Genomic DNA, 7656 nt, shown 5'->3' on the forward strand with positions numbered 1-7656 from the left:
GGGCCCAAAACTGAACACAGTACTCAAGGTGCGGCCTCACCAGAGCCAGAGCCTCACCAGGAATCACTTCCCTGGACCTGCTGGCCACGCTGTTTCTTATACAAGCCAGGATGCTCTTGGCCTTCTTGGCCACCTGAGCACACTGCTGGCTCATATTCAGCCAACATTCAACTCCTAGGTCCTTCTCTGCCAGGCAGCTTTCCAGCCTCTTATCTCCCAGCCTGTAGCACTGCTTGGGGTTGTTGCACCCCAGGTGCAGGACCCAGCACTTGGCCTTGTTGAACTTCATACAGTTGGCCTCGGCCCATTGGTCCAGCCTATCCAGATCCTCCTGCAGAGCCTTCCTACCCTCGAGCAGATCGACACACGCACCTAACTTGGTGTCGTCTGCAAACTTGCTGAGGGCGCACTTGATCCCCTCGTCCAGATCATCGATGAAGATGTTAAAGAGGACTGGTCCCAGTACCGAGCCCTGGGGGACTCCACTAGTGACCGGCCTCCAACTGGATTTGACTCCATTCACCACAAAAGCAGACCGAAAACAATTACAAGAGTTTTCTGAACAGAGGGAGTCCTAAAAAGCAGCCACGAAGGGATGTAATGAAAGCTGCCTTTGTGCAAATTTTTATTTCAGCTTTTCTTTTTTATTTTTTATTTTCAGCTTTATAGCACCCTGAAGTCATACACCCTTTCAAACCAAGAGACATTGGTTTTTATTTAAGGATGTTCTAGCAGGGAGGAGAAAAAAAAAAAAAAAAAAAAAAAAAAGAGGATAAGCCTTGCATTTCACATTATCTACTCTCCTTTGTCACGGCACACCCGTAACTCCACCATCCAGGAAATAGGAGCCTGTGCCAGGCTTTCCCTCCCTCTGAAATCAAGAGATATCTGCTTCCTGAAAGACAGCTAGAGCTGCTTGGAGATGAGAGTTTTTCTTGGACTGAAGCAGATCCATCTTTGCGTGCCACAAGATACTTTGAATGTAACAGGTATCCATACATCACCGAGTAGTGCAGAGGACTTTTCAGGAGTTCTCAGCCATAACCAAACTCTCCAAATCTATGAGCAGGACTTTTTGTCCTTGATCACAGAAGAACTTTTGAAAACCCAGCCAGCATATGAAATTTTCCAAATCAGGTGTAAAAATCACATCCTCTTCCTTCCAAATGTCTATGAACCTAAACTAGGTATATGCAAAATATGAGATTTAATTGCAATGGAGAATTAAAAAAACACATGAAATTAAATACTCCAAGCCAAAAGTATAATGAATCAAACTATAATTACATCCACAAATTGCACTAATCTGACAAATTGAAGAAGTCATCCTAGACTTCAGTTAATATTATTGCCTCTTCAAAATTAGCATAATTATATTTCACAACTTCAGCCACCTCAGGTTAGTTTAGCCACTAGTGTTACTTAGCTCCAGAAGCCTTGCCAAGAAGCTGTGACATTTTGCTTATTCATCACTATTGACACAATGGATGTCATCACTGAATCAGCCTTGTTCTCTGTACTTAACCTGAGATGTTTTGTTCTGGATGATACCCTCCAATACTCAGTATGGAAAATATCATCTACATATAGTGCTTTACATTGACTTCAGCTGACAAAATTGGCAGGTCATCATAATAACACCCTCCTGCTGAAGAACTAGGGAGTCTGCAAAGATCAGTTGTAGCTGTTATGTTGAGCACAATTGTGAAGAAGACATTGTTCTGTGTGCCCTTTGTACTGGAACTGGTGTCTGTATGTGGTCTGACAGACAGCAGAGCTGACAAGAGATGATCCTAATTTTAAATTTATTTATTTATTTATTTATTTATTTGGCACTTAATGAGGGCACTATAGAAAGCCACTTGTAGAAAACAGACTGGAACAGAGCAATGCTGGGTTGATTCTCCAATCCAATGCTGGATTATTTGTTCTGTGTGTGCATTACACTGAATTGCGTATTAATGTTATACTGTTCTATACCACAAAAAAAAAAAAAAAAAAAAAAAAAAAAAAAAAAGGCTCCCACACATTTGATACTCGTAAACATTCACTTTCTGGAACCATAACAAGTGTTTCATAAACAGTCTAAATCACTAAAAGCAACTGGAGATGTTTCAACTGGCAGCACTGCTAGAATGAGGGAAATAATGAAAGTGGGCACCTAAATATGAAGGCAGATGTTGGATACTAGAGGACCCCTCTCACAACTGAGAAGAAGTTGTGGCTGGGAAATAACACTTTTATTGAGTGGGTCTGGAAGGACAAATCAATCTAAATACTTCAGTTCTTTCTGAAATAATACTATGAACAAGTAACCTTCGAAACAAAAGGCTTCTGCTTCTATTCACTGGTCTGGAGAAAGATACACAGAATCACAGAATGGCTGAGATTGGAAGGGACCTCTGAAGATCATCTAGTCCAACCCCCCAGCTGAGCAGGATCACCTAAAGCATGTTGCTCAGGATGGTATCTAGGCAAGCTTGGGATATCTCCAGAGAAGGAGACTCCACAACCTCTCTGGGCAACCTGGGCCAGTGCTCTGTCACTCTCACAGAGAAGAAGTGCCCTTTCACATTCAGCTGGAACCTCCCGTGCTTCAGTTTGTGCCCATTGCCTCTTCTCCTATCGCTGGGCAAAACTGAAAAGAAACTGGCTCCATCCTCTTGACACCCTCCTCTCAGATACATATACACATTTTTGCCTACCCAGAATAAGAGGGAATATCAATATTTTTATAGGGATTATAAAGCTTGTCCTGACACAGATGGCCCCAGCTGAGATCGCACTAGATAAGAATTTATCTCATCTGGAGTTTGATCAGCCTTCAAAAAGTTGTGCAAGAGGTCAGGACTCTGAATCACAAGTGCATCAATCCCCTAGACTATTTAAAACCACGACTAATTTTCATGCTGGAGGTTAAACATCAACCCACCAACTTTGCAAGTTCATGAACCTAGTGAATTCCCCTCACATGGTAAAATAAAGGTAGAGCAGCTTATTTTGGTGTCATTCAGTACAACTGTCACCTGCTCAGTACAAGGCCATTGTTCTTGTCTCATTGCTTTAAAGATAATAAACCACAAATTCACAAAACTGATTGACTTAAATTTAAGAAGATGGAAATGAACTCATAGATTCACTAGAAGTATCCTGAAATTGTAGATGCAAAACAAACGATCGGACCAAACTATACTACATTTTTACAGTAAAACTGGGGCCAGTATGTGCTAAGACATACAGCTCACTTCAGGTTTTTGCACGCCCAGAACATGGCTTTGGAAAAACAGCAATTGGAAGATACATTTTGATTATTTTTTTAGTGGTCTGCTCCTCTCAACACCTATGTTTGCAGATTGTGTCTAAGAGCTTCTGATGGGACACCAAGCTTTGACATCTGTGATCCTCAAACTAAGTCAGAAATAAACAAGAAAATCTGTTCTCTCATAGAAAAATAAAAATAAAATCAAGAATACAAATGACCCCCATATGAGACACTGCAAAAGAAGAAAACAAAACCGACATAAGTCGTTGGTGGTGGGAAGAGGAAAAATGAAGTCCTCTTCCAATATTTTTCTTTTTTATTTTCAGGTTGTTGATAGACTTTGTAAACTGCAGGGATTAAAAATATCCCTGGGGTTGCCAGGTGTGAAAGATGAGTGCTACTGAAGGTAGCTGTGGGAAGGAATGTTCAGGAACTATATCCTGTCATCATCAAATCAAACTGCTAAACACAGAAATATTTACATATAAATCAATGCATGTTCGTAGCACAAATACACAAAACATCTTATTTTGGCTTCATGATGGCAGAGCAGTGCCAGCTCCAATGCTGTCCCTGGAGGGGGAAGCTGTACCAAGGAAGAGCCTGGCTTACAAGTTCCCCTGAAATTCCTCCAAATTCAAATCTATAAGTAGTTACCATGAGCACCTGAGTAAAATACATTATAAAGCAGCAGCCCCTACATTCCTCATATCTTAGTCAGACTATGTAATCTACAAAGGCCAGCAGTACTGACCAGTGCTGGTAGTCCTGCAAGTATTTTGGTTGCCATTCCTAAGAGCATGGGCTTTTTTCCCCTATAATAAAGGCAGCCTGAAGGATCATGTCTTCAGTGTGGCAGGATAAAGCTTCCATCTATTAAACTAAGGCATGGAATTAATATATCACTTTGCAACATTTGAGGTGGGCTGGGAGCAGCAGAGAGCATCCACAGGGATTTTGTTTTCTTGCAGAATCCATCATATCCCCTCTCACAAAATGTACATGACAAAAAGGCCCAAACTCCAAACGCACCATGGAGGTTTTAGGCAAATTGATTTTGCTATTCAAGTAGAAAGAGCAGTTCCCATGGCAACAAGCCACCTATGGCATCACTTGCTCTCATAACATGAGCTCTTCATTTAAAGAAAAATATATGCTCCCACGGCTGCCCCTCAGAGACCAATTTCCTTTCATTTCACACAAGTGATGACCCACCTTGTGTCTGATTACTTAAAAATACACAAAGGCTTCCCCACCTGTGGTTCCTGCAGGGAGCTGGCATCACGGCACAGTGGGCAGCCACTGGAGGTGTTCTGGGGCTGCCGCTGCACCCAACGCCACCAGGACTGCCCCAAGAACACCTTGCACTGCCTTGAGAGAAGATGAATGCTCATAAGCACTTCCAGACAAAATGCACCAGAGCACAGTGGGAATTGTCGTTTTGCACTGAAGCCCCACTTCCTAAGCAAGAGCAGAGATGCCCCCTCAATGTTTCTTATTCATGCCACATTAAACCTGGCACCAGTGAGAAGCAAACTGACCATAATTCATAGGATTTCTTCATAAATCTGTTTAACATTAGCTAAGGAAGAATAACTCTCTTTCTATCTTTCGAGTTTTAAAGTGATGTTGCATCACTACAAAAATGTATGACAGCTTTCAGAAGAAAAAAAAATCAACCACTTTGAATATTTGCATCACTTAAATAATACACTAGCAGCAGAGGTTGGTTCCTTAGGAGGTATAACTCAGCATGACTTCCCATTGCTTTAATAGCAGTCAAGTTGCACAGGTTGGTGAACAGGTTTTGCATCTCAGGAAGAGAAACTACACTCAGAAAAATGGGAGATGGTGGGGTGACTGACAGGGCTGTGCTCTGGGAGACGTGGGGCACAACACCACACATGCCAAATGCTTGAAGCTGGCTTGTGATGTGGCTCCTCTCCCAGGTCAAGAGAGGAGAATAAATGACACTGGAACTTGGTGAAGAAGCATGAAGAGCATCAGCTACACTGGTTCAGCTTGGAAATTAAAAGCAAGAACTAATGCGCAGAGAAGATGCAAAACTTTCTTTCTAGAGATTGGCCATTGAAAGAAATCCGTTGGGCAGGGCTGGAGGAAGGATGCAACTTGGTTACAGAGGTGACTTGCTTTGCTTCTAGCTACACTAAGGAGGAAGGCGTATGGACAGACACACACAAGCAGGATCTTGGAGATGATGACAAAATGATGGAAAGAGTTAAAACAGGGGAGAGTAAGCAAGCTTCAACTTGGAAGAAGTAAAGGTGTTCAAGCTGAAGAAGCAGTGTTTGGGCTGAGGAAAATAAAGAGTAAAAGCATCAGGAGAAAGAAACAGATCACTTGGAATAACTTTATGTGGAAAGACATGAGGACATCAGAGATACAACAGCACAGATCCCGGAGAGATGCAACAAAAACAGAGGAGCTATTAGTGGATTTAATAAAATAATAAAAGTTCCTGTGAGATGCCAGATATGACAAAGGAAGGTGTGAGGGGTCAAATCTGGTTATATGGCTGGGAGTCAAGGATAGGATAGCCAGGCATGGGATCAGGGGATGCAATGCAAAACTCACAGAAGTAGGAAGCTATAGCAGGAGAAGACCACTGGGTCTAAGGGGTGGTAGTACACACACAAAAAGAGCTGTCTACCAGCCTGAGCTTGTGCTATCAGGTACTGCAGAGAGAGGAGAGGTTGGTGGTGTGGAAAGAGCCGAAGCTTCACCTCAGAAGTGTGGCTTTAGGGACTACCACATCCTGGAGCAAACTGGATCCCAAGAGCTTGTCTAGAGGTTAATACACAGGCTTGATTTTTTCTTTTTTTCTTTTTATTTTTGTTTTCAGGAGCTTAATGAATGTCAAGCCTATTTGTACATGCAGAGAGGTAAGAGAGAAAATATATATAGAAAAAATGGGAATGGAAGCAAAAAGAAGCATCACCCTACTTGCTTGACATGCATCATGGATCCAGGAAAAGCTGAAGGGGCCAGTTTTTATCTCTCTTTTTTTTTTTTTTTTTTTTTTTTTTTCTGAGTACATTCAAAATTGAACGTAGATACTCTCGAGTAAGGTTTTTCTTCAGCTCATATTCTTCTGTTCATTCTTGGCTTCCAGGATGGAAAAACAATATTTGGGTATATCTTCCTGCCTCCTCAATCTGCTTGGCTGAATCTGTTTCCTGAAATACCTTTTTTTTTTTTTTTTTTTTTTTTTTTTTCAACTTATTACTTTTTTCAGCTTATTACAGGAGTTTTCTGGCTTATTTCCCTTAATAGTGTTAATAGTGTCCAGGTCTGTGAATTCCCACTCTTAGAAGGGAATATCCATTTCACAGTCAGAACTGGTACAAGAGCATTAGCATTTATGAATCAAAGCAAAGGGTGATAGAGGGTAGAACTTGCATCAGTTAGCCCACTTTATCAGCAGAGGGAGACAGAAATGTTTTCCCATTGTTAACTTTCATTTTTTTGTCCCATATGTAGCTGAGCACACAGTCCTCATAGGTCATACTAGAATGATTAAAAATAAGATGGGAAAGTTATTGATATTTTATATCATATGGTGCTTCTTTAATACTGATGTCTCCCAGCAAAACTGCTTATTTTCCCTCAAGACATAGAAACTTCAGGTTCTTGCTAATTTGCTTCCATTCCTCTTCATATTTTTCCACCAATTTTTGTAGAAACGAATGCTGTGTATCGTGTCTCAGGATCAGGTTATAGAGCAGCATTAAAGAGGTAAGAGAAAATTATTTTGTAGCTCTTTCTTACATCAGAATGCTTTGTAAGACTGATAACTTTTTTTTTTCCAGTGTCCATTTCTGGATGTGCACAGAATTAAGAATTTAAAAAAAAAAAAAAAAAAAAAAAAAGTAGGGATAACTGGTAGCATCCAGGTACACCACATGGGCAGGCTACTTTATTGTCCCAATAACAGCACAGTCATATTTTGGCTACTGTCATGGAAAAAATGCTGTGCAAGATGAGTATCTATTTACAAGACTGTTATCATTCATTTGATGCAGCTGATGTATGAATGACAGAAATCTTCTCCCTGCAAATAGGATTGCTGGATTGTTCACAACAGAAATAACAGCATAAATTTTTATTTATTTTTTTTACTTCACTGATATACGAGGACAGGATGCAATAGAAATGATGCCCTTGGCATCTCATACAAGGCTACATAAGTCGTAAGGAGAGACATAAGTCTCTCCTTCACATTCATTGCCTTATTGATGCCTGTATAGTGGAGTCAAGAAAGATCATTTTCTTAAAACATAAGTCACACTTCATGATCACACCCAGTAGGATAGAAAGAAGTGGATAAAAAGTAAAATTTTCTGCTATTTAATCTATGGATAGAAAGTAGGGAT

Source organism: Oxyura jamaicensis, chromosome 2, assembly GCF_011077185.1.
Source record: "Oxyura jamaicensis isolate SHBP4307 breed ruddy duck chromosome 2, BPBGC_Ojam_1.0, whole genome shotgun sequence".
Taxonomy (NCBI): domain Eukaryota; kingdom Metazoa; phylum Chordata; class Aves; order Anseriformes; family Anatidae; genus Oxyura; species Oxyura jamaicensis.